Below are 13,159 nucleotides of genomic sequence, written 5' to 3'. Positions count from 1 at the left end.
AGGCATGAACCACCATGCCTGGCCTACATAGTTAAAATCAGATTATTTTATTGTATGTATCCCAATAAATTGATTGTAAAAGAGCATTAGTGCTGTTGCATTATAACAGAGATAAAAGCAGTGTTTATATGATAAAAATCACTTTCTTGGAATATGATTCATTAACTAATTTATTCATCAAATGAATTAATCCTTGGGTCAGAATCCAACGTGTTCACCAAACACCTCCTAGTGGTGAGGATTAATGGATACATGACATAGTTCCTACTGTCAGTTAGCCTAGTCTCATGAATGACGTGGGCCTATAGACAAGTAATGTCCATACAAGGTAATGGGGCCTGTAATAAAAGTGAGTACACTGTACAGTGAGTGTTCAGAGGAAGGTACCACCACTTCTGCTTCAGGTAATTAAAGAAATCTTCATCAAGAAGGTGTTTCAGTTGAACTTTGAAAGATGAGTGTGAACTCCTCAGGAAGCCCAGGGGTGGAAGAATGCTGAAAGGGTATTCAGACCATACCAAGAAAGAAGCATACTGAAAGAATACAGTTGAGAAATGGTTCCACGCAATAAAGTTTTGGGGTGGATCTTAGGCTTGGTGCAAGTGATAGGGGGTGGCCCCATCAGAGAGGACCTTGTGTGCCATGTTTTTTGTTTGTTTGTTTTTAGAAAAGCAACATGATTGTAATTATAGTGTGCCATTTTAAAGAGTCTAAACTTTGTCCTGCTGCGTTGAGACACCAGTGAAGGGTTTCAGCAGGAGAGGGATGTGGTCAGATTTGTACTTCTGACAAGCAAGATCAATGGATTGGAGGGGAACAAGTCTGAAATGTATTGTTAATAACAAGTCAGTATTGTTAATTTATTAAAGAACTGGACACCGTTGTCAGTCAAGACCCAAGCAAGAGCAACTTACTTTATCAGAGCCCACAGTGCTCCACATGGCCTGGCCACTGCCCTCCTCTCCAACCTCCTTTCCCCACACTGGCCTTCTTACTCACTGTCCTCTGGTCACACTGGTCTCCCTGCCTCTTCTCAGACATTCTAGGTTCATTCCTGCCTTTGGACTTTGCATTAATGTTTGTTTCTGTCTTGCTCTTCAGTTCCTTCTCATGAGCCTAGTCTGCATTTAAATGTCACCTCTCTCAGAAAGCCTTTCCCTGACTTCCTGATCTAATGCTTCCTTCTTTGCTATTTACTATTTATTACTTCCCTATTGGATCTTTTTCCCAGTGTCAAGAACTGTGAAGGATCTGAGATGTTACCCTACTTGCAAGTTAAGAACTTGGCTTGCCATGGCATCTCATGGATGCCAATAGGAGACACAAGACTCTTGGATCAGAAACAGAGAAAATTATTACTCACAGCACAAGTAATCATGAGCTTTATGTTTATATCAGTACTTCTTGGCTATCCAAGTTCTGGGGGTAGACAGTGTGACCCAGAGAGATACTGCACACACAGTGGGTTTGTCACAGCTAAGGAACCTAGTACTTAGAAGTTTAATCGTGTATACTGGATGGTAAACAAACCTATCTAACCATCTTAATAATTATTTATTACACTGAACAGTAATCAAGCCTACCCTCTGCTCCAGAGAGATGCTAGCTTTATCTTCCAAGGCTGTTTCCCATATAGACATCCTTAAAAATATACCCTAGAACAAAAGAGCAGTTTGTGCCCTTTTGCTTATAAGACATGCAAAAACTTTAGAGAACCTTGGAGAATTATTTCCCAATAATATCCAATCCTCATTCCTTCACTGGTTTTTTTTTTTTTTTTTTTTTTTTTGACTTCTGGTGAATTTTCCCAAGAGTATACTGCTCCATCAGCCACTTTGAACAATTTGGGCAAGAATGGCTGGAATCAAATCCACTAAATTTGTCTTATACAGTAGTTACTTAGGTATTATCAATAGAACTCCAGATAAAGGATAAGACCAACTGGCAGCATAAATCTCAACCATGTCCCACTACTGTCCCAGACCTAACCTGCTGAAAAATCCTATAAGTCATCAGGGTTTACGTTAGAAATCCAAGTGGTTTTAAGTTTTCATACTGACATTTGTACTTAGTCTGAAGCATTAATCCAAGTATACTAGAATGTACTGGCAATAGCACTGATTTCACCATGGCCCGTAGGGAAGAAGTTTAGGGTAATTCTCAGCGACCATGCCCAGTGAATTAAGGCTTACCTTAATGCCTTCCAGGGCCAAAGTAGTATTTCCTTAAATACTTGAAGGTCTCTTATGACTATTGTAAGGTACAAGTCACTATATTTTCAGGAGAGAGGCACATGAATGCTGGCTTCCTCCATCAGTCAGGAGCACAGGTTGACAGTGGTCTCCAGTGTGGCCTCCTAGCCAACTGGAAAGCCGTGGGGTGCCCAATTTAGTTGGAATAATTTATGTTACTCTTTTTTTTTCGTTTTTTTTTTTTTTTTTTTTTGAGACAGAGTTTCACTGTTGTTACCCAGACTGGAGTGCAATGGCACAATCTCGGCTCACCGCAACCTCCACCTTCTGGGTTCAAGCAATTCTCCTGCCTCAGCCTCCCAAGTAGCTGGGACTACAGGCGTGCACCACCATGTGCAGCTAATTTTTGTATTTTTAGTAGAGATGGGGTTTCACCTTGTTGATCAGGATGGTCTTGATCTCTCTTGACCTCGTGATCCACCCGCCTCGGCCTCCCAAAGTGCCGGGATTACAGGCGTGAGCCACCGCACCTGGCCAATTTATATTACTCTTAACTTTTGGAAAGACTAGCTGAGAGCAATCAGTCCAACCTGTTCTAGTTTTCCAAACCACCAGTCTGCCTCATGGAATGACCAAGAAAAGAGGCAGAAAGACATCTGGAGGTAACAGGTGATACTTTTGCAGAAGTGCAGGAGCTAGGGCAATCCCCTACTGTTTCTGGTAGACTTCTCAGAAAATTTGAAAGGAACAATGATCAAATAGCAGTTGGAATAATCTAAAGGAGAAACGTTTGTAACGGTTTAGGAGAGATATACCAACTGTCTTCCTTCATAAGGAAGGCTCATGGGGTGAATCTGAAAAACAAAGATTATTTGTGCCCCTCTCCTCTGCACCCTCAGGGTCTAAAGCACTTGTATTAGTCCATTCTCATGCTGCTGTGAAGAAATACCTGAGACTGGGTAATTTATTAAGGAAAGAGGTTTAATTGACTCACGGTTCCACATGGCTATGGAGGCCTCAGAAACTTATAATTTTGGCAGAAGGGGAAGCAAATATGCATGGTGGCAGGAGAGAGACTGAGTGTCCAGCAAAGGGAGGAAGCCCCTTATAAAACCAGTAGGTCTTGTGAGAACTCACTATCATGAGAACAAGATCGGGGAAATTGCTCCCATGATTAAATTACCTCCTACCAGGTCCCTCCCACGACACATGGGGATTATGGGAACTACAATTCAAGATGAGATTTGGGTGGGGACACAGTCAAACACCCAGGTGCTGAATTCTTGCTCTCCCTTCACTGTTTCAAAAATCAGTGTGTCCCATTACAATAGCTACAACATCCCCTTTTGTCTAATCATCCCAGATCTTTCATCTGATAGGGGTCATGTATAAGAAGAAAACGGACACTTTTTAAAACTTACAGAGATCTACAATGTTCCCTACTTTGGCGTGTGAGCCACCTACCCCCACAAAAGGGAGATTTAGAATGTAGCATATTCAACTAAATTGTCATTACCTTATGATCTAGGCCCACAACAGACCAGCAAGAGAATCCAGGTGACTAAAGCAGAATTAGCTTGAATGTCCTATGCCACCTTTTGGCCAGCCTGCCAACCAAAGAGTTCACCAACCAGATTGGCCCATGGTTGCCATTAGGGGAACAAAAAAGTATCAGGCCCAGGAATGGTCAGGACATAATCCAAAATCTTAAAATAGAGCTATACATTTCCCATTCCTTTCATCATGAGCATTACCCAAGAAGCTGCCAAAAGAAGAAGATCCCTGTCTCGGGACAGCCACATCAGTGACCAACTGCCTTACTAAGGAGTGTGGACTAGGAAGAGGTAAGGGAGGCTGTATTAGCTTCCTAGAGTGCCTTAATGAATGATCACAAACTGGGTGGCTTAAAATAATAGAAATTTCTTCTCTCACAGTTCTGGAGGCCAAAACCAAGGTGTTATCAGGGATGCACTTCCTCTGAAGGCCCTAGGGAAAGATCATTCGTTGCCTCTACCAGCTTCTGGTTGCTCCAGACATTCCTCGGCTAGTGGCTGCATAACTCCATTCTCTATCTCCATCTTCACCTGGTCTTCTTGCCTGTCCGTGTTTCTTCTCTGCTCTGTTATAAGGAGATTTGTCATTAAATTTAGGACCTACTTGTGTAATTCAAAACATCTCATCTCAAGATGCTAAATTTAATTATATCTGCCAAGACCCTTTTTCCAAATAAGGTAATTTTCACAGGGTCTCGGTATTAGGACTTGTACATATTTTGTGGGGGATTGAACCTGCCACAAAGATATAGTCGGCAATCTTTTTGAGTCAATTTTTGAGGAGGCCATTCCAAGACTTAACAATACCACATGCCTGTGAATGATACAGCACGTGGAAAGACCACTGGATAACTATTATTAGCCCATTCTTGAGTGGCTTTTATGATAACAAATGTGTCACTATCAGACTGCAAATAGTATGGAAAGTCAAACACGTTATGCATATTAGTTTCAAGGGCCACAACAGTGTAGCTGGAGTCTGTTGACCAGACTGCAACAACAACACTGTGACCTGAAGGAGTATCTACGGCAGTGAAGCACCACTGATAGTGCAATAGAGGGATCAAAGATCCAATGTAGTGCATCACTCGCCAGTGCATGGATGGCAGTGTGGCAGCCTGCAGCATGAGACAAATGGATGAGCTTATGGCAGGATTCACAGTTCTAGCATGCAGTGGCAGCCTCAGAAACACAGGATCCTTTACTTTGTTCCCACTCTATGATGGTGGATGTGTTGCCATGTATGGTATGAGGATGGATTCCAGCAGCAATGGTAGCAATCCAAGCTGTGCAGGCTTGATTAGCAGTTTGATTTCAGTTGATTTCATCAAAGAATGGGTTCTTATGATGAATATTTACATGAATGAGCCTGACTGTTTTAACACAGTTCATGATCCCAAAGAGGGATATCTCTAATCTGCCAGCCTTTGGTTTTCTGGGTGGCAGACCAGGTAGCTAGGCCATTGGCAACACCCCAAGAGTCAGTAAAAATATAACAGAGTCTATCAAGGGGAATATTAGGCAAAGCTGTGAGAAGACCTTGGATTCTGCCCCACTGATAAGACCAAATGCATCCATTTTGCCTCCGCATAGCTGAATAGCTATGGCAGCCCACTGGACAGTATTGGGTTTCAGCTTTGCCAAACCATCAGTGACTCAGGCCTAGGCATCTACGGCAGGAATCAACAAACTTTTTCCTAAACGCCCAGATGGTAAATATTTTAGGCTTATAGGATGCATGATCTCTTTTGCAACTACTCAGCTCTCCCATAGTAACACCAAAGTAGACAACACATTATGTTCTGTCCACATAAAGAAAAAAATAAAAATGAAAACACAGGAATGAATGAGTGTAATTGTGTTTTAATGAAACTTTATTTGGGGATATAAAATCAATGTACAAAAATCAGTAGCATTCCTATACACGAACAGCACCCAAGCTAAGAGCCAAATAGGGAATGTAGTCCCATTCACAATTGCTACAAAAAAATAAAATAAAATACGTAGGAGTGCAGCTAATCAGGGAGGTGAAAGATCTCTACAATGAGAGTTACAAAACACTGTTCAGAGAAATCAGGGATGACACAAACAAATGGAAGATCATTCCATGCTCATGGATAGGAAGAATCAATATGGTTAAAATGGCCTCACTGCCCAAAGAAATTTACAGACTCAATGCTACTTTTATCAAACTACCAATGACATTCTTCACGGAATTAGGAAAAGCTATTCTAAAATTCATATGGTTATTCAAAAAAGAGCCTGAATAGCTAAGGCAATCCTAAACAAAAAAAACAAAGCTAGAGAAATCACACCATCTGACTTCAAACTGTACTCTTCAAGGCTAGAGTAACCAAAATAATATAGTACTGAGATAAAAACAGACACATAGACCAATGGAACAGAATAGGAAGCCCAGAAATAAAGCCACACACAATCATCTGATCTTTGACAAGGCTGACAAAAACAAGCAACGAGGAAAGGACTCCCTATTCAATAAATGGTACTGGGATAATTGGCTAGCTGTTAGGCAATATATGCAGAAGATTGAAATTAGACCCCTTCCTTACACTACATACAAAAATTAAATCAAGATAGATTAAAGACCTAAATATAAATCCTAAAACTATAAAAACCCTGGAAGGTAGCTTAAGGAATATCATTTTGGGCATTAAAAACTGGCAAAGCTTTCATGACAAAAATGCCAAAAGCAATTGCAACAAAAGCAAAAATTGACAACTGGGACCTAATTAAACTAAAGAGCTTCTGCACAGCAAAAGAAACTATCAAGAGTAAACAAGTGATCTACAGGATAGGAGAAAATATTTGCAAACTATACATCTGACAAAGGGTCTAATATCCAGAATCTACAAGGAATTTAAACAAACATACAAATAAAAAGCAATTAATCCAATTAAAAAGTAGGCAAAAACGGGCAAAGGACATGAAAAGACATTTCAAAAGAAGACACACATGCAGCCACCATGCATATTAATAAATGTTCAATATCACTAATCATTAGAGAAATGAAAATCAAAACCAAAATACCATTTCACACCAGTCAGAATGGCTATTATTAAGAAGTCAAAAAATAATAGATGCTGGCAAGGTTGTAGAGACAAAGGGAATCTTTATATACTGTTGGTGGGAGTGTAAATTAGTTCAGCCATTGTGTAAAGCAGTGCGGTGATTCCTCAAAGAACTAAAAACAGGACTACCATTTGACCCAGCAATTCCACTACTGGGTATATACCCAAAGGAATATAAATTGTTCTACCATAAAGACACATGCACACATATGTTCATTCCACCACTATTCACAATAGCAAACAGGTGGAATCAGCCACAATGCCCATCAACAGTGGACTGGATAAAGAAAATGTGTTACACATACACCATGGAATACTAGGCAGCCATAAAAAAAAGTACCAGATCATGTCCTTTGCAGAAGCATGGATGAAACTGGAGGCAATTATTCTTAGCAAACTAATGCAGGAACAGAAAGTCAAATATTGCATGTTCTCACTATAACTGGAGCTAAATAATGAGAACACATGGACACATAAAGGGGAAGAACACACACTGGGACCTCTCAGAAGGTGGGGGATGGGAGGAGGAAAATGTTCAGGGAAAAGGAAAATTAACTATCAGGTTCTATGCTTAGCACCCAGGTGACAAAATAATCTGTACATCAAATCCCCAAGTCATGAGTTTGCCTCTATAACAAACCTGCACATATACCCCTGAAAGTAAAATAAAAGTTAAAATTTTTTTAAAAGAATATTTTTAAATGCATGTTCCCTCATATGCTTCTTTGCACTGTTTATTTTTATCATGAAAAACATAGTTTTGTTTTATTTATTTAAAAAAAAAAAACAAGTGGTCAGCCTGCAGGCTATAGTTTGCTAACTTTTCGTTGAGGGGAAAATTTTGTGAACTGAAGGCCCTATTGAGCCAGTGATTTTGTTTCAAATGGTAGACTAGTGGAGATAGTTTTTCCCACAGGATTACCTGCCAGTTTTTCAAGCAAAGCCGAGATGCTACTGGGGCCAGGGTGGCTGCATTATCGAATATACCATATCTATTTGACAAATAAAGGTTATTGGGCTCTTCACAGCTTGTTAGTGGTTGAGTCCAAGTTGACCCCCACAATAAGAATGTCAGACTGGAAATCCCAAAGTCTCCATGAATTAGGCATTCAATGTTGACAAGAGCCAGATAGCAAGTTAATAGTTGCTTTTCAATAGAAATGTACCTGGTATCCATATCAGTGAGGTAAACAAGACCAAAATCCCCGGGAGCACCTCTAGATAAAGGCTGCTTCTCTTTACCAGAAGTTCTCATCAGCGAAATCATCAGTCATAGAGACTTGTAGCTCACAGGGATAAAAATAGACTTCTTGTTGGTGGTCATCATTGCTGTTTTTTTTCTGAGTCCCACTTACAGGGTGCTGATTTTCAAGTTACCCTGTGTACATGACCAAGAAAAATGGCCAAGTGCGGAACATACTGTCTCTAATAACCAAAGAAAGTACAATCAGGTGCCGAGTCTTCTTTTTGGTGGTGGTTAGCTAGAGAGAGTAGTTTTTTCTTGACTGATGGAGAGATTGAACACTGGATCCATACATGGTCCCCAAAACCTTCATTCAGTGAGTAGGACTGAATTTTCTCAGCGTTTTCAGCCACGCCTGCTGGCAGATGTGGGATGATACCACGGTCAGGACCTACTCAGGCTTCTGACTTGCTACCCAGGAGAATGTCATCTGAATAGTGAAAACTTTGGGCATCTGAGGATGGAGACATGCAGGCTAAATCCCAACTCACCCACTGGATGCAAATATCAGGATGGTTTATCTCACTAACACTTCCATACATGAGCCTCTCTCTCTGATCAGGAGAATCCCCTCTGGCAACTTCTGGGTCAGGGAAGTACAGGAGTATAAAACATCAATTCATAGTATAGATTCACCCTATCCACAAGGTCGTGTTAACTTCCCTTCCCTACTGTATACCCAACCCAGCCCCTGTCACTTGGGACTTTGGGATGGGTTGTCTATGCCCAACAGAACTTAAAAGTTTGAGGTCTTTCCCTAGCCAAGCTTTCCCAACATACTCACATAAGTGTATATGGCTTCCAGTTGCCCTTGGGGACAGGGAGACCTTGGCCCAGCCGCAGTCATCCTTCTCTTTAAAGCAGCTCAGATCAAGGTCAAGGGAGAGGGAGAGATAGCAGAGGTGCAGAGGAAGAGGGTGATTCTGCACCGGAAATCAAGGCTTTTCTTTTTTTTTTTTTTTTTTGAGACGGAGTTTCGCTCTTGTTACCCAGACTGGAGTGCAATGGCGTGATCTCGGCTCACCGCAACCTTCGCCTCCTGGGTTCAGGCAATTCTCCTGCCTCTGCCTCCTGAGTAGCTGGGATTACAGGCACGCGCCACCATGCCCAGCTAATTTTTTGTATTTTTAGTAGAGACGGGGTTTCACCATGTTGACCAGGATGGTCTCAATCTGTTGACCTCGTGATCCACCCGCCTCGGCCTCCCAAAGTGCTGGGATTACAGGCTTGAGCCACCGCGCCCGGCCAAGGCTTTTCATTTACTTTCAGTTTTAAGCAGTCACAGTGCAGTGCAAGCAAATGAACTTCTAATGCCTTTAGCCTGTCTAAATCTCTGTATCTTCACTGCTGACAACATTTATTTCAGCATCGTTGCCTCAGTAGCTATAGCCATATTGTCTTTTGGCTCTGGCCACAGGGCTTGCTGCCTCATTGTCGCTGTAACATTTCTTCTTCTTCCCACCTGAGGTAAGCAAGCAATGACAAAAACACTGTTCTGATTGCTTGTTTTACTCCTATGCCCCTTCACCTGGCTGTAAAACGTATTAACAGGTAGGACCATGGAGACCCTTACTAATTCCCCTACAATCCTTGCTCACCCATTGAGTAAGAATATTACCACTGGATTCTAGAAAGTCCTTTCATATTCCTGAGGCTGACCCATATGGTACTTATCCTTTCTTTTTCAGAAAGCAATGTCTCTGTCAGCATCTTATACTCTCACCAAAAACTGCTGAGAACTACCAAGGGTCTGAGGTTTTACCTGCTTGCAAATTAACAAAGTAGCCAGCCACGGTTTCATGGATGAGAGCAGAAAACACTGGACTCCTGGTTCGAAGACATAGCACCTTATCACTCACAACACAGCAGATAGCATGGGCTTCATACTTATGCTGCTTCCTTTTGACCCTCAAATTAGGAGTGATCTGGGGAGGGCCTTGGTGAATGCTGCACACACACACACTGTGGCTGAGGAGCCATGAGCTCAGGTGTCCCAAACCTTTTATAGTAGACAGTAAGCAAACCTACCTACCACCTGCTCCCGAGGGGGACACTATTATCTTTCAAGGCTGTTTGCTATACAAACATCCTTGAAAAGACACTTCAAAACAAAGAGACAGTTAGAGCTTCTTCTCATGAAACATGCAAAAATGCAAGGCACCCAAGCACAATTGTCTTTGAGCATCCGGTCATCTCCTCCTCCATCCAATAGTCCATCACTTATTTTTTTTATTGTCTTTTGCTCCCACCAAAACGTAAGCTTCATGAGATCAGGGACCTTCTGTGTGTTGGTCTCTGCTCTTCCCCTACCATCTAAAACAGGAATTCACATATAGTAAATGCTCAGTTGATAACTGTTGAACAAACAAATTTCTCAAAATCTGACTTGTTTTTGAATACCCAGCTTAGATGACTTGTCTTCAGAGGAGCCATACCATATCCTGTCACTGAAATGTATTAGTCAGGCATTTGGGCTTTCATATCACTTCTTGTACTTTTGGCATGGCACTTGTAATTGGACTTTTCGTGCTATGGTTCTTTTTTATTCACGTTTGTCTGGCTGGATTGAAAAACCCTTGAAGATGGGTATTGAGTCTTACTTATAGGGCTGAGACCAGAGTGAAGCAAGTGAAGAACCTCAGCACAAAATTTAAGGAGGTCGCCTCAAGCACACGCAAATGTGCCCTACACACCTTGCTTGCCTGACCCTAGTCCAGTCCTGCTCACTTGTCTTCATATCTTTAGAGGTCACTAAAGTGGCTTTCCTCTAATCGATGTTCCACCAATGTGTATTCAGTTAAAATGAATATGATCACAAACTGAAAGTGTTTGACACCCATTTGCTTAGTACCTAATAACATGCCCTTTAGGGGCATGTTCACCATTCTCTGCCCTGCTTTGTGCCACAGAAGGTGGACCTGTGTGAACTGTTATCAAAAGACACTCTTGCCTCTAGCTACTAGTTGGATGTGGTTGGTGGGAACTCCCAGTAGAAACTGGAAGGGCAGAAGGAAAATAAGTTCAGGACCCTAGGTCCCTTGCTGCAAGGTCACCTTGGATTGGCTATTTCCCCCAACAAAGACACAACTCCTGTCAGTCAGACCTCTCTTACAGTACAGTCACTCTCTTCAGGTTCCAGTAGTTGCTCCCGCCCCTTGCTCCTTCACGCCTAAGTCAGGTGATAGCTCCCCATTATGGCTGGCCCTGGAACTCATTCCTATATCTTTTGGGTTCCCTCAACTCTGACTGCATCTTTTGACATAGTTCATTTATTAAAACTCTTTCAGGCCAGGCACAGTGGCTCACGCCTGCAATCCCAGCACTTTGGAAGGCTGAGGCAGGAAGATCACTTGAGCCCATGAGTTTGAGATGAGCCTGGGCAACATGGCAAAATACTGTCTGTACAAAAAATTTAAAAACCTAAAAAATTAGCTGGGTGGGGCAGTGTATACCTGCAGTCCCAGCTACTTGGGAGGCTGACATGGGAGAATCACTTGAGCTAGTAGCTTGAGCCGGGGAGGCTGAGGCTACAGTGAGCTGTGATCACACCACTACACTCCTGCCTGGATGACAGAGAGAGACTATGTCTCAAACAAACAAACAAACATTTTCAATTATTTCATTTGAGTGCTAGTTTTTTTCCTATTGAGACCCTTAAAGAACACAATATTGGACCTCAACAGATATTTTATAATAAATATGGAGAAAAGCAATGATAATATATACCACTTAATTTTTTAAGTATAAAAGATAGCGTTTTAAAAGAAAACTTGACAGCAACTATATGGTATTTTATTGGTTTCAACCAAATGAATTTAAATTTCAATGGATCATGATACCTAAAATTGATAAAGTAATAAAATTAAGCTAAAGGGGAACTAGTTTGAAGCCTGGGAAGGCTGATAGTGTACTGTGGATAATGAATGCTAGAAGGTGGGGATATTTTTATAATTCACCTTTTTGTCATTAGTAAGTTAATCACAAATCTATGTATCAAAATGAAAATGCTCAGTTAAAAGACTACCTAAAGCCTTAGGTGACTCCAGGTATTATTAGGGCTTTAAAAGAGTCTGAAAACTAAAGGATGCCTAGGTAAAATAATTGCAATTATTTTAATGATTAACAGCATAAGCATGAACATTTCTTGATAACAAAATGGCATTAATGGGCCTGGCTGGTAAAAGAAAAGCTTTAATTTACTAGAAAAGGGCTAAATTTAATATACTGTTTCATCTGGGAAACTCCATTACTGAAAAGCAGAAGAGCAAATTGATGAATAGGTGATTTTAACAATGGTTTCATGCTTTGGTCACTACAAATAGAGGGAGGAGTGATGGAAATCCTACTAAATTCATAACATCTTAATAAATCCAGAGAATTTTGGATTCTAATGGTAAGTTTATTTTGATATGGGGCTGACATTTACATTAGATTTCATCTCTTCTAACAGTGCCTTAAAAAAAAAATCTTTGAACAAAATGGGATGGGCAATTCCTTAACCCTTTCATCCCTGGAACTAATTACCTAAAGAAAGAATATGATTATGTGTTAAATTCCAAGCTTATTTGAAAGATGCAGCACAGAATTGAGTAAGTATACAGATAATTGACTCCCCAAGCCTTTCTCTTTATGCAGAGTCTAAATAATTGATGCAAGGATTAATTATCTAGATTCATTATCTCATTTCTGGACTTCGTTTTAGTAATTGCAGATTAAAATGCAGCCAACATTTATTGAACAGCAGCTGATTCCAAGGTTTTCCATATGCTGTCCCGGTTAATCTTCCTAGCACCTTTGTAGTGTAGGTGTCATTAATTCCATCTTACAGATGAGGAAGCTCAGATTCAGAGGTTTACAACCTGCATGGAATTGGATTTGAAACCACATCCCCTTACTTTAAGTCTGACAAAGTTTCCTTTAAACCACATAGATAGATAGATGAGAAATGAAATTTGATCATGGCACGAAAGCCACACATTCTAGGTAAACAACACCAGCCAGGGGATGAGTTTGCTGCTCTCAAGTTCTAACTGAACATGCCTTTAACATTTCTGAGCATCCTGTCATCAGCCATACTGGGAG

Source organism: Callithrix jacchus, chromosome 4, assembly GCF_049354715.1.
Source record: "Callithrix jacchus isolate 240 chromosome 4, calJac240_pri, whole genome shotgun sequence".
Classification (NCBI taxonomy): Eukaryota; Metazoa; Chordata; class Mammalia; order Primates; family Cebidae; genus Callithrix; species Callithrix jacchus.
The sequence above is the reverse complement of the archived record's forward strand: the minus strand, read 5'-3'. Positions refer to the sequence as shown.